This window comes from Lissotriton vulgaris, chromosome 9 (assembly GCF_964263255.1).
Source record: "Lissotriton vulgaris chromosome 9, aLisVul1.2, whole genome shotgun sequence".
NCBI lineage: Eukaryota > Metazoa > Chordata > Amphibia > Caudata > Salamandridae > Lissotriton > Lissotriton vulgaris.
The window spans coordinates 921,298,971-921,316,919 of record NC_141697.1 but is presented as its reverse complement, the minus strand read 5'-3'; the positions used below and the strand labels follow the sequence as shown (position 1 = coordinate 921,316,919).

General features: G+C 49.0%; 1 protein-coding gene across 1 annotated transcript in view; it reads right to left on the bottom strand.

Annotated features, from left to right (window-relative positions):
- Positions 1 to 17,949, bottom strand: part of LOC147692524 (uncharacterized) — a 114,583-nt gene that overhangs the window by 65,156 nt on the left and 31,478 nt on the right. The gene's annotated exons all lie outside the window — the stretch shown is intronic.

Below are 17,949 nucleotides of genomic sequence, written 5' to 3'. Positions count from 1 at the left end.
TCGAATCTTGAATAAAAGTCACTAGTATCTTCATCATGTTTCTGTTTACAGGACGAGATTGCATCCCAATCCTCCTTTCTAGTTGTCAATAATCTGGGCAGGACCTGTACTATCAAACCTGGTAATGCTTTAGTTTTGTCCCCAAGGCCTAACCCTGGGACCCGTTTCTTTTCCTCTTCCTCTATTTCTGCCCAGGCAATCTTTGTGTCTCCCACCTCCCATTCCTTTTCCTTTAATTTCTCGAATATACCCGTAGGCAATAATACTTTCAACATTTTCATGATATCATCATATGTGTAGTCCCCCATTAATAACATGTCTTTAAGCTCTCTGTGAAAACCTGCAGGGTCTTTATCATGGCATGGTACTAGTTTCTTCATTTCTAACAGTTCTAATTTAGTCAGAGGCGTGTGTACATACACGCGTTTCAAAGTTTTATCCTCACCCATAACAGGGTGCACTTCTCGTAAGGGGTTCTGACTTTCAATACCACCCCCGCACTGCATATGGTACATTTTCCTCTCTGGAGGTGGGGCGGGAACATATTCAGAGCTTACAAAGGTATCATATCTGCGTCGTTGTTCTAGAATTATTTGAATTAATTTAGTGCTTAGACCTCTCCATCTATCCATCAGTAGTGCTTCTAGTGTCTCGTGTAAGGGACCTGGATCGGAATAATGTTTTCTGTATTTAATGAGAAGGTGCTGAATCATGTATACACCTGCTAATTTCTGTTCGTCGGGGGAGAGGTTCAGAAATGTCTGCGCCACTGTGTCATCATTATATATGTCTGCATTTTCGGCCCATGATACAGCTGATCGGGCAAGTTCTTGTTCATCCATAGAATTGAGTACATGGTACCCAACTCGATCTCGAAGCCTTTTATCAGTTTCCTGGAACTGATGCTCAGCAGAATTCGGATTTGTTAAGGCAGAGAAGAAAACTCTCTTGCTCTCCGGACGGATACCCTTCCTAAGGTAAGTTCCCTTACCTACATATGCTATTGTTCCTATATTTCTTTCGGATTCTTCCGGTACTTCTTCCTCCTCGGAGGAAGCCTTTTCTTTCTCTTTCTGGTGTACTGCTATTACTGCTTTCTTAATCTTCTTGTACATTGACTCTATGCAATTTTGTCTGTCATGCTTCCCATCAGCTATATTTTGACCCCACTTGTTCAATGCGTCTAATTCACTCTGATCTGTTCCGGGCCTGTCTCGTTCTCTTATTAGACAATTTATGAAAAATCGTAGTATCAGTGCTTGCATGCCAACTTTCTGTTTCTCCATGGCATCCTTAATACTGTCAGAGTCCTTTCCTGTCTGAACGAACTCATATATTCTGTCTAGACGATCCTTCATTCCTGCATAGCATAACAAACTATCAGTAGCAGATCTTAACCGTAATGATGCCAATATCATTAAATCGTCTTTTCCGGGTACTGGATCATATCTGCAAACTGACATGTTTTCTTTTAATGTGTCAAGGCGGGATGAATTAGAGGAGTGGGGAGACCTGTACGTGAGAGGACTCTGCATATCTTTGAGATTGAATCTGTGAGTTGGTGGCGGGGTCTGAGGACCCGCGGTCGCACCTCCTGAAGCGGAAGCTTGTACATTACCTCCCTGGGGAGTCTGTATTTGAACGTGAACTTGTCGTTTAGGTGGATCAGGCAAACGTGGTTTCGGTAGGTCAGTTTTGAGTACGGGAAGTGGCGGGGCTGGCGGAACAGGGGAAGTCTGTTGCGGTGCCGGCGGAACGTGACCTGGGGGTGGAGTGCCACCCCCGTCCCTGTCTATAGGCAGGGCACGAACAGGCAGATTGGTGTAAGCTGGTGCTACATCGTCTAAGTATGAATTTAGGAATATGTCTTTAGTAGTCTTATGCATTACTTTAGTTGGAACTAATGGTGACGGCAAATTTTTCGGTATTTCTGAAATGGCGTCAGGGGTACCTTCGGCCAAAAGATACATGTTGTTCACTTGGCTATTTCGGATGCGATCTATTTGTTCTGATTTTACTCGAATTCCTTCAGTAACTAATTCGTTTTCTTGAGCCTTTTCTGATTCTTTAAGTCTGTCTTCTCTACGGAGTGCTCTTTCAGCACGTTTATGTGATTCCTTACGCCAAAATTCTATGGCGTCTTTCTGAGATTGTCTGGCTTTCTTTTTCCGTAATACTTCTTCTACCTTTATGATGCACTCGGCATCCCATGTTCCGTTAACTGGCCATCGGTATCTTTCCTCTAGGTGCTTGGTATAATCGGTCCATAACTCTAGATACAGGATGGCGTCTATGCCATGTTTATTATACATAAAATTACCTGGAGTGTCCCTAGGGGGAATTGGAATTTCTTCCTCTAATATCCCTTTCCTAGTTCCTATCTGCTTTAACTTGTTGAAAAACGGCATTGTGCCTACTTGATACTGAAATGCTTGATCCTTGATACTTAATTTCGACTGAAACTATTTATACAAGAAAACACAATAATGCACAAAAACAATCACATTCATACCACGACATTAATTACAAAAACATTTAAAACATAGATGACTACCCCTCTATACTAGATGTACTGCTCAACAGTACAGATACACTGTTGTAACAGTGCAGAATTTCAGAAATTCGGAATACTAGATATACTGCCAAACAGTACAGATACACTGCCTAAAAACAGTGCAGACCGGACTTGCGTACCCAAACCCGTCTAGATACGACCCAGCAATGGTACTCACCGGGAAGCACGGAAAACAGAAGGCCTCGGAAAACTCGACTGGACTCGACTCGGAACTTCGGAAAACTTCGGAAAAACTTCGGAAAACTTCGGAAAACTTCGGAAAACTGGTGGGCCTCTTCACACCTCGGACCTTGCTTCTTTCGGCTGGGCTCTGGTCGGGATCCTCCGCACTCCTCACCGCCTCGTCTGGGCACTGATTGCAGTCTTCGTCACCTCCGTGGGTCAGAGGGAGATGCAGGAAATCCTGCCAGTACACGTGTATTCCATCTAACTGATGGCAGGGGACACAGTATGCAACGCGCCAACCGGCGCGTGAGGTGGGGGAGGGGTCCCTGTTCGGGCGCCAAAATGACGTAAATAATTAATTTACTCTCTTAATTTCTATGCAGGTAAGTACTTAATCAATAATAACTCAATCAGAATGAAGGAAAACAGAGTCCGTGGTGTAAGAGTTTCTAAGGGTTTTATTCCTCATAAAGGAATCAGGATATCATGTTCTGACCACCACACAGGGTGTCAGAAGGGATAGAGCGCTACATTTTATTAACAGTACATAGCTTATATACTTATTTCATTCCATAAGTAACAGTGCAAGAGGCGTAACAGCTGAGAGAAGACAAGATAACAATATTACACGTGGTACATGTACGTAATCAAGAGGCGTGAACTAGAGGTGTGTTCTGGAAATGTCACTGATAGGTGTCACAAAGGGGTGGCACTAACAGAAAATGTGGCAATGTCAGCAGAAATCGGAAGCTTGGATGCGCGCGCAGCTGCATGACGTGTAACTGGAGGGGTGCAGGGGACTTGACATTTACACTGACGGAAAGAGACAGAAGTCTGGCATGTCAGATCAACTTGTGCTTCTATCATATCTGATATCTGATGTTTGGGAACTAAGCTATCTGGGCAGAAAGGTCTCTAGAGCAGAAGCTATTCTATACTCGCTGTGAGTGCGTGTATGAGCGCCTGGGTGTCTGTATGAGAAGCGTGGGGCAAGGGGCCTTCCATGAAAGCATGGCAACGGAGCTATGAATTACTTGCACAGAGACAGGTCGGCCCTTTAGCCCTGTAACTGAGGAAGGATGTTTACTGAAGCTAGCAGGCTGGAATGTATTTTTGGGGAGGGAAACAGATAACTCGAAGGTTATAGTCAATCTTGGCAGGCAGCAGGCTGAGCTGAGCACGGAGGGCCGCGCTAGAAGTAAGTCAGAGTTCACGGATACGGGGGCTGCCTGGGCAGAGATTTCTCGGAGTCAGAAGCCAGAAAAGAGGTTCGGTGGCAGAGATTCAGGGCCTACTTCAGCCAGGGCTGAAAAACGTAGGAGTACACTACAAAAAGACGTTGGCATAGCATACTTAGGAACGGACCATCCAACCCATTCATGGTGGGTCTGAAAGAGGACAAGTTGACGGTGGACGCAAATGTATTTGCGTCTTCATAGCTGGTACAGGAGGGAAGTTACATGCACTTTAACTCGTACATGGAGTCGGTGGGGTACGCGCTAGGGAACATAACTTTGACCATAAAATTTATATTACCTCAGAGGAGTCTGTTCCCAGTACAGGGAGAGATGGTACAGGGGGAAGAGCAGTCTGTTCTCAGTACAGGGAGAGATGGTACAGAGGGAAGAGGAGTCTGTTCTCAGTACAGGGAGAGATGGTACAGGGGGAAGAGCAGTCTGTTCTCCCTACAAGGAGAGATGGTACAGAGGGAAGAGGAGTCTGTTCTAAGTACAGGGAGAGATGGTACAGAGGGAAGAGCAGTCTGTTCTCCGTACAGGGAGGTACAGAGGGAAGAGGAGTATGTTCTCAGTACAAGGAGAGATGATACAGACGGAAGAGGACTCTGTTCTCAGTACAAGGAGAGATGGTACAAGGGGGAGAGCAGTCTGTTCTCAGTACAGGGAGAGATGGTACAGAGGAAAGAGGAGTCTGTTCTCAGTACAAGGAGAGATGATACAGAGGGAAGAGGAGTCTGTTCTCAGTACAAGGAGAGATGGTACAGGGGGGAGAGCAGTCTGTTCTCAGTACAGGGAGAGATTGTACAGAGGAGAGATCAGTCTGTTCCCAGTACAGGGATAGATGGTACAGGGGGAGAGCAGTCTGTTCTCAGTACAGGGAGAGATGGTACAGAGGGAAGAGGAGTCTGTTCTCAGTACAGGGAGAGAGGGAAGAGGAACCTGTTCTCAGTACAGGGAGATATTGTACAGGGGGAAGAGCAGTCTGTTCTCAGTACAGGGAGAGAAGGTACAGAGGGAAGAGGCGTCTGTTCTTAGTACCGGGAGAGATGGTACAGGGGGAAGAGCAGTCTGTTCTCCATACAGGGCGGTACAGAGGGAAGAAGAGTCTGTTCTCAGTACAGGGAGAGGTGATACGGAGGGAAGAGGAGTATGTTCTCTCTACAGGGAGAGATGGTACAGGCGGAAGAGCAGTCTGTTATCTCTACAGGGAGAGATGGTACAGGCGGAAGAGCAGTCTGTTATCTCTACAGAGAGAGATGGTACAGAGGGAAGAGGAGTTTTTTCTCAGTACAGGGACAGATGGTACAGAGAGAAGAACAGTCTGTTCTCCATACAGGGAGAGATGGTACAGAGGGAAGAGGAGTCTTTTATTAGTACAGGAGAGATGGTACAGAGGGAAGAGGAGTCTGTTCTCAGTACAGGGAGAGATGGTACAGAGTGCAGAGCAGTCTGTTCTCTTTACAGGGAGGTACAGAGGGAAGAGGAGTCTGTTCTCAGTACAGGGAGAGATGGTACAGAGGGAAGAGGAGTCTGTTCTCAGTACAGGGAGAGATGATACAGAGGGAAGAGCAGTCTGTTCTCAGTACAAGGAGAGATGATACAGAGGGAAGAGCAGTCTGTTCTCCGTACAGGAAGGTACAGAGGGAAGAGGAGTCTGTTTTCAGTACAAAGAGAGATGATACAGAGGGAATAGGGGTCTGTTCTCAGTACAGGGAGAGAGGGAAGAGGAACCTGTTCTCAGTACAGGGAGATATGGTACAGGGGGAAGAGCAGCCTGTTCTCAGTACAGGGAGAGAAGGTACAGAGGGAAGAGGAGTCTGTTCTCAGTACCGGGAGAGATGGTACAGGGGGAAGAGCAGTCTGTTCTCCATACAGGGCAGTACAAAGGGAAGAGGAGTCTGTTCTCAGTACAAGGAGAGGTGATACGGAGGGAAGAGGAGTATGTTCTCTCTACAGGGAGAGATGGTACAGGCGGAAGAGCAGTCTGTTATCTCTACAGGGAGAGATGGTACAGGCGGAAGAGCAGTCTGTTATCTCTACAGGAAGAGATGGTACAGAGGAAAGAGGAGTCTGTTCTCTTTACAGAGAGAGATGGTACAGAGGGAAGAGGAGTTTTTTCTCAGTAATGGGAGAGATGGTACAGAGAGAAGAACAGTCTGTTCTCCATACAGGGAGAGATGGTACAGAGGGAAGAGGAGTCTTTTATTAGTACAGGAGAGATGGTACAGAGGGAAGAGGAGTCTGTTCTCAGTACAGGGAGAGATGGTACAGAGGGAAGAGGAGTCTGTTCTCAGTACAGGGGGAAGAGGAGTCTGTTCTCAGTACAGGGAGAGATGATACAGAGGGAAGAGCGGTCTGTTCTCAGTACAAGGAGAGATGATACAGAGGGAAGAGCAGTCTGTTCTCCGTACAGGAAGGTACAGAGGGAAGAGGAGTCTGTTCTCAGTACAAGGAGAGATGATACAGAGGGAATAGGGGTCTGTTCTCAGTACAGGGAGAGATGGTACAGAGGGAAGAGGAGTCTATTCTCAGTACAGGGGGAAGAGGAGTTTGTTCTCAGTACAGGGAGAGATGATACAGAGGGAAGAGCAGTCTGTTCTCAGTACAAGGAGAGATGATACAGAGGGAAGAGCAGTCTGTTCTCCGTACTGGAAGGTACAGAGGGAAGAGGAGTCTGTTCTCAGTACAAGGAGAGATGGTACAGGGGGGAGATCAGTCTGTTCTCAGTACAGGGAGAGAAGGTTGCAGGGGGGAGAGCAGTCTGTTCTCTGTACAGGGAGATATGGTACAGGGGGAAGAGCAGTCTGTTCTCCCTACAGGGAGAGATGGTACAGAGGGAAGAGGAGTCTGTTCTCAGTACAGGGAGAGATGGTACAGGGGGAAGAGCAGTCTGTTCTCAGTACAGGGAGAGATGGTACAGGGGGAAGAGCAGTCTGTTCTCTCTTGAGGGAGAGATGGTACAGAGGGAAGAGGAGTCTGTTCCCAGTACAGGGAGAGATGGTACAGGGGGAAGAGCAGTCTGTTCTCAGTACAGGGAGAGATGGTACAGAGGGAAGAGGAGTCTGTTCTCAGTACAGGGAGAGATGGTACAGGGGGAAGAGCAGTCTGTTCTCCCTACAGGGAGAGATGGTACAGAGGGAAGAGGAGTCTGTTCTAAGTACAGGGAGAGATGGTACAGAGGGAAGAGCAGTCTGTTCTCCGTACAGGGAGGTACAGAGGGAAGAGGAGTATGTTCTCAGTACAAGGAGAGATGATACAGACGGAAGAGGACTCTGTTCTCAGTACAAGGAGAGATGGTACAAGGGGGAGAGCAGTCTGTTCTCAGTACAGGGAGAGATGGTACAGAGGAAAGAGGAGTCTGTTCTCAGTACAAGGAGAGATGATACAGAGGGAAGAGGAGTCTGTTCTCAGTACAAGGAGAGATGGTACAGGGGGGAGAGCAGTCTGTTCTCAGTACAGGGAGAGATGGTACAGAGGGAAGAGGAGTCTGTTCTCAGTACAGGGAGAGAGGGAAGAGGAACCTGTTCTCAGTACAGGGAGATATTGTACAGGGGGAAGAGCAGTCTGTTCTCAGTACAGGGAGAGAAGGTACAGAGGGAAGAGGCGTCTGTTCTTAGTACCGGGAGAGATGGTACAGGGGGAAGAGCAGTCTGTTCTCCATACAGGGCGGTACAGAGGGAAGAAGAGTCTGTTCTCAGTACAGGGAGAGGTGATACGGAGGGAAGAGGAGTATGTTCTCTCTACAGGGAGAGATGGTACAGGCGGAAGAGCAGTCTGTTATCTCTACAGGGAGAGATGGTACAGGCGGAAGAGCAGTCTGTTATCTCTACAGAGAGAGATGGTACAGAGGGAAGAGGAGTTTTTTCTCAGTACAGGGACAGATGGTACAGAGAGAAGAACAGTCTGTTCTCCATACAGGGAGAGATGGTACAGAGGGAAGAGGAGTCTTTTATTAGTACAGGAGAGATGGTACAGAGGGAAGAGGAGTCTGTTCTCAGTACAGGGAGAGATGGTACAGAGTGCAGAGCAGTCTGTTCTCTTTACAGGGAGGTACAGAGGGAAGAGGAGTCTGTTCTCAGTACAGGGAGAGATGGTACAGAGGGAAGAGGAGTCTGTTCTCAGTACAGGGAGAGATGATACAGAGGGAAGAGCAGTCTGTTCTCAGTACAAGGAGAGATGATACAGAGGGAAGAGCAGTCTGTTCTCCGTACAGGAAGGTACAGAGGGAAGAGGAGTCTGTTCTCAGTACAAAGAGAGATGATACAGAGGGAATAGGGGTCTGTTCTCAGTACAGGGAGAGATGGTACAGAGGGAAGAGGAGTCTGTTCTCAGTACAGGGGGAAGAGGAGTTTGTTCTCAGTACAGGGAGAGATGATACAGAGGGAAAAGCAGTCTGTTCTCCGTACAGGAAGGTACAGAGGGAAGAGGAGTCTGTTCTCAGTACAAGGAGAGATGGTACAGGGGGGAGAGCAGTCTGTTCTCAGTACAGGGAGAGAAGGTTACAGGGGGGAGAGCAGTCTGTTCTCTGTACAGGGAGATATGGTACAGGGGGAAGAGCAGTCTGTTCTCCCTACAGAGAGGGATGGTACAGAGGGAAGAGGAGTCTGTTCTCAGTACAGGGAGAGATGGTACAGGGGGAAGAGCAGTCTGTTCTCAGTACAGGGAGAGATGGTACAGAGGGAAGAAGAGTCTGTTCTCAGTACAGGGAGAGATAGTACAGGGGGAAGGGCAGTCTGTTCTCCCTACAGGGAGAGATGGTACAGAGGGAAGAGAAGTCTGTTCCCGGTACAGGGAGAGATGGTACAGGGGGAAGAGCAGTCTGTTCTCAGTACAGGGAGAGATGGTACAGAGGGAAGAGGAGTCTGTTCTCCATACAGGGCGGTACAAAGGGAAGAGGAGTCTGTTCTCAGTACAAGGAGAGGTGATACGGAGGGAAGAGGAGTATGTTCTCTCTACAGGGAGAGATGGTACAGGCGGAAGAGCAGTCTGTTATCTCTACAGGGAGAGATGGTACAGGCGGAAGAGCAGTCTGTTATCTCTACAGGAAGAGATGGTACAGAGGGTACAGAGGGAAGAGGAGTCTGTTCTCTATACAGAGAGAGATGGTACAGAGGGAAGAGGAGTTTTTTCTCAGTAATCGGAGAGATGGTACAGAGAGAAGAACAGTCTGTTCTCCATACAGGGAGAGATGGTACAGAGGGAAGAGGAGTCTTTTATTAGTACAGGAGAGATGGTACAGAGGGAAGAGGAGTCTGTTCTCAGTACAGGGAGAGATGGTACAGAGGGAAGAGGAGTCTGTTCTCAGTACAGGGGGAAGAGGAGTCTGTTCTCAGTACAGGGAGAGATGATACAGAGGGAAGAGCAGTCTGTTCTCAGTACAAGGAGAGATGATACAGAGGGAAGAGCAGTCTGTTCTCCGTACAGGAAGGTACAGAGGGAAGAAGAGTCTGTTCTCAGTACAAGGAGAGATGGTACAGAGGGAAGAGGAGTCTGTTCTCAGTACAGGGGGAAGAGGAGTTTGTTCTCAGTACAGGGAGAGATGATACAGAGGGAAGAGCAGTCTGTTCTCAGTACAAGGAGAGATTATACAAAGGGAAGAGCAGTCTGTTCTCCGTACAGGAAGGTACAGAGGGAAGAGGAGTCTGTTCTCAGTACAAGGAGAGATGGTACAGGGGGGAGAGCAGTCTGTTCTCAGTACAGGGAGAGAAGGTTACAGGGGGAAGAGGAACCTGTTCTCAGTACAGGGAGATATGGTACACGGGGAAGAGCAGTCTGTTCTCAGTACAGGGAGAGATGGTACAGGGGGGAGATCAGTCTGTTCTCAGTACAGGGATAGATGGTACAGGTGGGAGAGCAGTCTGTTCTCAGTACAGGGAGAGGTGGTACAGAGGGAAGAGGAGTCTGTTCTCAGTACAGGGAGAGAGGGAAGAGGAACCTGTTCTCAGTACAGGGAGATATGGTACAGGGGGAAGAGCAGCCTGTTCTCAGTACAGGGAGAGATGGTACAGAGGGAAGAGGAGTCTGTTCTCAGTACCGGGAGAGATGGTACAGGGGGAAGAGCAGTCTGTTCTCCATACAGGGCGGTACAAAGGGAAGAGGAGTCTGTTCTCAGTACAAGGAGAGGTGATACGGAGGGAAGAGGAGTATGTTCTCTCTACAGGGAGAGATGGTACAGGCGGAAGAGCAGTCTGTTATCTCTACAGGGAGAGATGGTACAGGCGGAAGAGCAGTCTGTTATCTCTACAGGAAGAGATGGTACAGAGGGAAGAGGAGTCTGTTCTCTTTACAGAGAGAGATGGTACAGAGGGAAGAGGAGTTTTTTCTCAGTAATGGGAGAGATGGTACAGAGAGAAGAACAGTCTGTTCTCCATACAGGGAGAGATGGTACAGAGGGAAGAGGAGTCTTTTATTAGTACAGGAGAGATGGTACAGAGGGAAGAGGAGTCTGTTTTCAGTACAGGGAGAGATGGTACAGAGGGAAGAGGAGTCTGTTCTCAGTACAGAGCGAAGAGGAGTCTGTTCTCAGTACAAGGAGTGATGATACAGAGGGAATAGGGGTCTGTTCTCAGTACAGGGAGAGATGGTACAGAGGGAAGAGGAGTCTATTCTCAGTACAGGGGGAAGAGGAGTTTGTTCTCAGTACAGGGAGAGATGATACAGAGGGAAGAGCAGTCTGTTCTCAGTACAAGGAGAGATGATACAGAGAGAAGAGCAGTCTGTTCTCCGTACAGGAAGGTACAGAGGGAAGAGGAGTCTGTTCTCAGTACAAGGAGAGATGGTACAGGGGGGAGAGCAGTCTGTTCTCAGTACAGGGAGAGAAGGTTGCAGGGGGGAGAGCAGTCTGTTCTCTGTACAGGGAGATATGGTACAGGGGGAAGAGCAGTCTGTTCTCCCTACAGGGAGAGATGGTACAGAGGGAAGAGGAGTCTGTTCTCAGTACAGGGAGAGATGGTACAGGGGGAGAGCAGTCTGTTCTCAGTACAGGGAGAGATGGTACAGGGGGAAGAGCAGTCTGTTCTCTCTTGAGGGAGAGATGGTACAGAGGGAAGAGGAGTCTGTTCCTAGTACAGGGAGAGATGGTACAGGGGGAAGAGCAGTCTGTTCTCAGTACAGGGAGAGATGGTACAGAGGGAAGAGGAGTCTGTTCTCAGTACAGGGAGAGATGGTACAGGGGGAAGAGCAGTCTGTTCTCCCTACAGGGAGAGATGGTACAGAGGGAAGAGGAGTCTGTTCTAAGTACAGGGAGAGATGGTACAGAGGGAAGAGCAGTCTGTTCTCCGTACAGGGAGGTACAGAGGGAAGAGGAGTATGTTCTCAGTACAAGGAGAGATGATACAGACGGAAGAGGACTCTGTTCTCAGTACAAGGAGAGATGGTACAAGGGGGAGAGCAGTCTGTTCTCAGTACAGGGAGAGATGGTACAGAGGAAAGAGGAGTCTGTTCTCAGTACAAGGAGAGATGATACAGAGGGAAGAGGAGTCTGTTCTCAGTACAAGGAGAGATGGTACAGGGGGGAGAGCAGTCTGTTCTCAGTACAGGGAGAGATTGTACAGAGGAAAAGATCAGTCTGTTCCCAGTACAGGGATAGATGGTACAGGGGGAGAGCAGTCTGTTCTCAGTACAGGGAGAGATGGTACAGAGGGAAGAGGAGTCTGTTCTCAGTACAGGGAGAGAGGGAAGAGGAACCTGTTCTCAGTACAGGGAGATATTGTACAGGGGGAAGAGCAGTCTGTTCTCAGTACAGGGAGAGAAGGTACAGAGGGAAGAGGCGTCTGTTCTTAGTACCGGGAGAGATGGTACAGGGGGAAGAGCAGTCTGTTCTCCATACAGGGCGGTACAGAGGGAAGAGGAGTCTGTTCTCAGTACAGGGAGAGGTGATACGGAGGGAAGAGGAGTATGTTCTCTCTACAGGGAGAGATGGTACAGGCGGAAGAGCAGTCTGTTATCTCTACAGGGAGAGATGGTACAGGCAGAAGAGCAGTCTGTTATCTCTACAGAGAGAGATGGTACAGAGGGAAGAGGAGTTTTTTCTCAGTACAGGGACAGATGGTACAGAGAGAAGAACAGTCTGTTCTCCATACAGGGAGAGATGGTACAGAGGGAAGAGGAGTCTGTTCTCTTTACAGGGAGGTACAGAGGGAAGAGGAGTCTGTTCTCAGTACAGGGAGAGATGGTACAGAGGGAAGAGGAGTCTGTTCTCAGTACAGGGAGAGATGATACAGAGGGAAGAGCAGTCTGTTCTCAGTACAAGGAGAGATGATACAGAGGGAAGAGCAGTCTGTTCTCCGTACAGGAAGGTACAGAGGGAAGAGGAGTCTGTTCTCAGTACAAAGAGAGATGATACAGAGGGAATAGGGGTCTGTTCTCAGTACAGGGAGAGATGGTACAGAGGGAAGAGGAGTCTGTTCTCAGTACAGGGGGAAGAGGAGTTTGTTCTCAGTACAGGGAGAGATGATACAGAGGGAAGAGCAGTCTGTTCTCCGTACAGGAAGGTACAGAGGGAAGAGGAGTCTGTTCTCAGTACAAGGAGAGATGGTACAGGGGGGAGAGCAGTCTGTTCTCAGTACAGGGAGAGAAGGTTACAGGGGGGAGAGCAGTCTGTTCTCTGTACAGGGAGATATGGTACAGGGGGAAGAGCAGTCTGTTCTCCCTACAGGGAGGGATGGTACAGAGGGAAGAGGAGTCTGTTCTCAGTACAGGGAGAGATGGTACAGGGGGAAGAGCAGTCTGTTCTCAGTACAGGGAGAGATGGTACAGAGGGAAGAAGAGTCTGTTCTCAGTACAGGGAGAGATAGTACAGGGGGAAGGGCAGTCTGTTCTCCCTACAGGGAGAGATGGTACAGAGGGAAGAGAAGTCTGTTCCCGGTACAGGGAGAGATGGTACAGGGGGAAGAGCAGTCTGTTCTCAGTACAGGGAGAGATGGTACAGAGGGAAGAGGAGTCTGTTCTCCATACAGGGCGGTACAAAGGGAAGAGGAGTCTGTTCTCAGTACAAGGAGAGGTGATACGGAGGGAAGAGGAGTATGTTCTCTCTACAGGGAGAGATGGTACAGGCGGAAGAGCAGTCTGTTATCTCTACAGGGAGAGATGGTACAGGCGGAAGAGCAGTCTGTTATCTCTACAGGAAGAGATGGTACAGAGGGTACAGAGGGAAGAGGAGTCTGTTCTCTTTACAGAGAGAGATGGTACAGAGGGAACAGGAGTTTTTTCTCAGTAATGGGAGAGATGGTACAGAGAGAAGAACAGTCTGTTCTCCATACAGGGAGAGATGGTACAGAGGGAAGAGGAGTCTTTTATTAGTACAGGAGAGATGGTACAGAGGGAAGAGGAGTCTGTTCTCAGTACAGGGAGAGATGGTACAGAGGGAAGAGGAGTCTGTTCTCAGTACAGGGGGAAGAGGAGTCTGTTCTCAGTACAGGGAAAGATGATACAGAGGGAAGAGCGGTCTGTTCTCAGTACAAGGAGAGATGATACAGAGGGAAGAGCAGTCTGTTCTCCGTACAGGAAGGTACAGAGGGAAGAGGAGTCTGTTCTCACTACAAGGAGAGATGATACCGAGGGAATAGGGGTCTGTTCTCAGTACAGGGAGAGATTGTACAGAGGGAAGAGGAGTCTGTTCTCAGTACAGGGGGAAGAGGAGTTTGTTCTCAGTACAGGGGGAGATGATACAGAGGGAAGAGCAGTCTGTTCTCAGTACAAGGAGAGATGATACAGAGGGAAGAGCAGTCTGTTCTCCGTACAGGAAGGTACAGAGGGAAGAGGAGTCTGTTCTCAGTACAAGGAGAGATTGTACAGGGGGGAGAGCAGTCTGTTCTCAGTACAGGGAGAGAAGGTTGCAGGGGGGAGAGCAGTCTGTTCTCTGTACAGGGAGATATGGTACAGGGGGAAGAGCAGTCTGTTCTCCCTACAGGGAGAGATGGTACAGAGGGAAGAGGAGTCTGTTCTCAGTACAGGGAGAGATGGTACAGGGGGAAGAGCAGTCTGTTCTCAGTACAGGGAGAGATGGTACAGAGGGAAGAGGAGTCTGTTCTCAGTACAGGGAGAGATGGTACAGGGGGAAGAGCAGTCTGTTCTCCCTTGAGGGAGAGATGGTACAGAGGGAAGAGGAGTCTGTTCCCAGTACAGGGAGAGATGGTACAGGGGGAAGAGCAGTCTGTTCTCAGTACAGGGAGAGATGGTACAGAGGGAAGAGGAGTCTGTTCTCAGTACAGGGAGAGATGGTACAGGGGGAAGAGCAGTCTGTTCTCCCTACAGGGAGAGATGGTACAGAGGGAAGAGGAGTCTGTTCTAAGTACAGGGAGAGATGGTACAGAGGGAAGAGCAGTCTGTTCTCCGTACAGGGAGGTACAGAGGGAAGAGGAGTATGTTCTCAGTACAAGGAGAGATGGTACAAGGGGGAGAGCAGTCTGTTCTCAGTACAGGGAGAGATGGTACAGAGGAAAGAGGAGTCTGTTCTCAGTACAAGGAGAGATGATACAGAGGGAAGAGGAGTCTGTTCTCAGTACAAGGAGAGATGGTACAGGGGGGAGAGCAGTCTGTTCTCAGTACAGGGAGAGATTGTACAGAGGAGAGATCAGTCTGTTCTCAGTACAGGGATAGATGATACAGGGGGAGAGCAGTCTGTTCTCGGTACAGGGAGAGATGGTACAGAGGGAAGAGGAGTCTGTTCTCAGTACAGGGAGAGAGGGAAGAGGAACCTGTTCTCAGTACAGGGAGATATTGTACAGGGGGAAGAGCAGTCTGTTCTCAGTACAGGGAGAGAAGGTACAGAGGGAAGAGGAGTCTGTTCTTAGTACCGGGAGAGATGGTACAGGGGGAAGAGCAGTCTTTTCTCCATACAGGGCGGTACAGAGGGAAGAGGAGTCTGTTCTCAGTACAGGGAGAGGTGATACGGAGGGAAGAGGAGTATGTTCTCTCTACAGGGAGAGATGGTACAGGCGGAAGAGCAGTCTGTTATCTCTACAGGGAGAGATGGTACAGGCGGAAGAGCAGTCTGTTATCTCTACAGGAAGAGATGGTACAGAGGGAAGAGGAGTCTGTTCTCTTTACAGAGAGAGATGGTACAGAGGGAAGAGGAGTTTTTTCTCAGTACAGGGACAGATGGTACAGAGAGAAGAACAGTCTGTTCTCCATACAGGGAGAGATGGTACAGAGGGAAGAGGAGTCTTTTATTAGTACAGGAGAGATGGTACAGAGGGAAGAGGAGTCTGTTCTCAGTACAGGGAGAGATGGTACAGAGTGCAGAGCAGTCTGTTCTCTTTACAGGGAGGTACAGAGGGAAGAGGAGTCTGTTCTCAGTACAGGGAGAGATGGTACAGAGGGAAGAGGAGTCTGTTCTCAGTACAGGGAGAGATGATACAGAGGGAAGAGCAGTCTGTTCTCAGTACAAGGAGAGATGATACAGAGGGAAGAGCAGTCTGTTCTCCGTACAGGAAGGTACAGAGGGAAGAGGAGTCTGTTTTCAGTACAAAGAGAGATGATACAGAGGGAATAGGGGTCTGTTCTCAGTACAGGGAGAGAGGGAAGAGGAACCTGTTCTCAGTACAGGGAGATATGGTACAGGGGGAAGAGCAGCCTGTTCTCAGTACAGGGAGAGAAGGTACAGAGGGAAGAGGAGTCTGTTCTCAGTACCGGGAGAGATGGTACAGGGGGAAGAGCAGTCTGTTCTCCATACAGGGCAGTACAAAGGGAAGAGGAGTCTGTTCTCAGTACAAGGAGAGGTGATACGGAGGGAAGAGGAGTATGTTCTCTCTACAGGGAGAGATGGTACAGGCGGAAGAGCAGTCTGTTATCTCTACAGGGAGAGATGGTACAGGCGGAAGAGCAGTCTGTTATCTCTACAGGAAGAGATGGTACAGAGGAAAGAGGAGTCTGTTCTCTTTACAGAGAGAGATGGTACAGAGGGAAGAGGAGTTTTTTCTCAGTAATGGGAGAGATGGTACAGAGAGAAGAACAGTCTGTTCTCCATACAGGGAGAGATGGTACAGAGGGAAGAGGAGTCTTTTATTAGTACAGGAGAGATGGTACAGAGGGAAGAGGAGTCTGTTCTCAGTACAGGGAGAGATGGTACAGAGGGAAGAGGAGTCTGTTCTCAGTACAGGGGGAAGAGGAGTCTGTTCTCAGTACAGGGAGAGATGATACAGAGGGAAGAGCGGTCTGTTCTCAGTACAAGGAGAGATGATACAGAGGGAAGAGCAGTCTGTTCTCCGTACAGGAAGGTACAGAGGGAAGAGGAGTCTGTTCTCAGTACAAGGAGAGATGATACAGAGGGAATAGGGGTCTGTTCTCAGTACAGGGAGAGATGGTACAGAGGGAAGAGGAGTCTATTCTCAGTACAGGGGGAAGAGGAGTTTGTTCTCAGTACAGGGAGAGATGATACAGAGGGAAGAGCAGTCTGTTCTCAGTACAAGGAGAGATGATACAGAGGGAAGAGCAGTCTGTTCTCCGTACTGGAAGGTACAGAGGGAAGAGGAGTCTGTTCTCAGTACAAGGAGAGATGGTACAGGGGGGAGATCAGTCTGTTCTCAGTACAGGGAGAGAAGGTTGCAGGGGGGAGAGCAGTCTGTTCTCTGTACAGGGAGATATGGTACAGGGGGAAGAGCAGTCTGTTCTCCCTACAGGGAGAGATGGTACAGAGGGAAGAGGAGTCTGTTCTCAGTACAGGGAGAGATGGTACAGGGGGAAGAGCAGTCTGTTCTCAGTACAGGGAGAGATGGTACAGGGGGAAGAGCAGTCTGTTCTCTCTTGAGGGAGAGATGGTACAGAGGGAAGAGGAGTCTGTTCCCAGTACAGGGAGAGATGGTACAGGGGGAAGAGCAGTCTGTTCTCAGTACAGGGAGAGATGGTACAGAGGGAAGAGGAGTCTGTTCTCAGTACAGGGAGAGATGGTACAGGGGGAAGAGCAGTCTGTTCTCCCTACAGGGAGAGATGGTACAGAGGGAAGAGGAGTCTGTTCTAAGTACAGGGAGAGATGGTACAGAGGGAAGAGCAGTCTGTTCTCCGTACAGGGAGGTACAGAGGGAAGAGGAGTATGTTCTCAGTACAAGGAGAGATGATACAGACGGAAGAGGACTCTGTTCTCAGTACAAGGAGAGATGGTACAAGGGGGAGAGCAGTCTGTTCTCAGTACAGGGAGAGATGGTACAGAGGAAAGAGGAGTCTGTTCTCAGTACAAGGAGAGATGATACAGAGGGAAGAGGAGTCTGTTCTCAGTACAAGGAGAGATGGTACAGGGGGGAGAGCAGTCTGTTCTCAGTACAGGGAGAGATGGTACAGAGGGAAGAGGAGTCTGTTCTCAGTACAGGGAGAGAGGGAAGAGGAACCTGTTCTCAGTACAGGGAGATATTGTACAGGGGGAAGAGCAGTCTGTTCTCAGTACAGGGAGAGAAGGTACAGAGGGAAGAGGCGTCTGTTCTTAGTACCGGGAGAGATGGTACAGGGGGAAGAGCAGTCTGTTCTCCATACAGGGCGGTACAGAGGGAAGAAGAGTCTGTTCTCAGTACAGGGAGAGGTGATACGGAGGGAAGAGGAGTATGTTCTCTCTACAGGGAGAGATGGTACAGGCGGAAGAGCAGTCTGTTATCTCTACAGGGAGAGATGGTACAGGCGGAAGAGCAGTCTGTTATCTCTACAGAGAGAGATGGTACAGAGGGAAGAGGAGTTTTTTCTCAGTACAGGGACAGATGGTACAGAGAGAAGAACAGTCTGTTCTCCATACAGGGAGAGATGGTACAGAGGGAAGAGGAGTCTTTTATTAGTACAGGAGAGATGGTACAGAGGGAAGAGGAGTCTGTTCTCAGTACAGGGAGAGATGGTACAGAGTGCAGAGCAGTCTGTTCTCTTTACAGGGAGGTACAGAGGGAAGAGGAGTCTGTTCTCAGTACAGGGAGAGATGGTACAGAGGGAAGAGGAGTCTGTTCTCAGTACAGGGAGAGATGATACAGAGGGAAGAGCAGTCTGTTCTCAGTACAA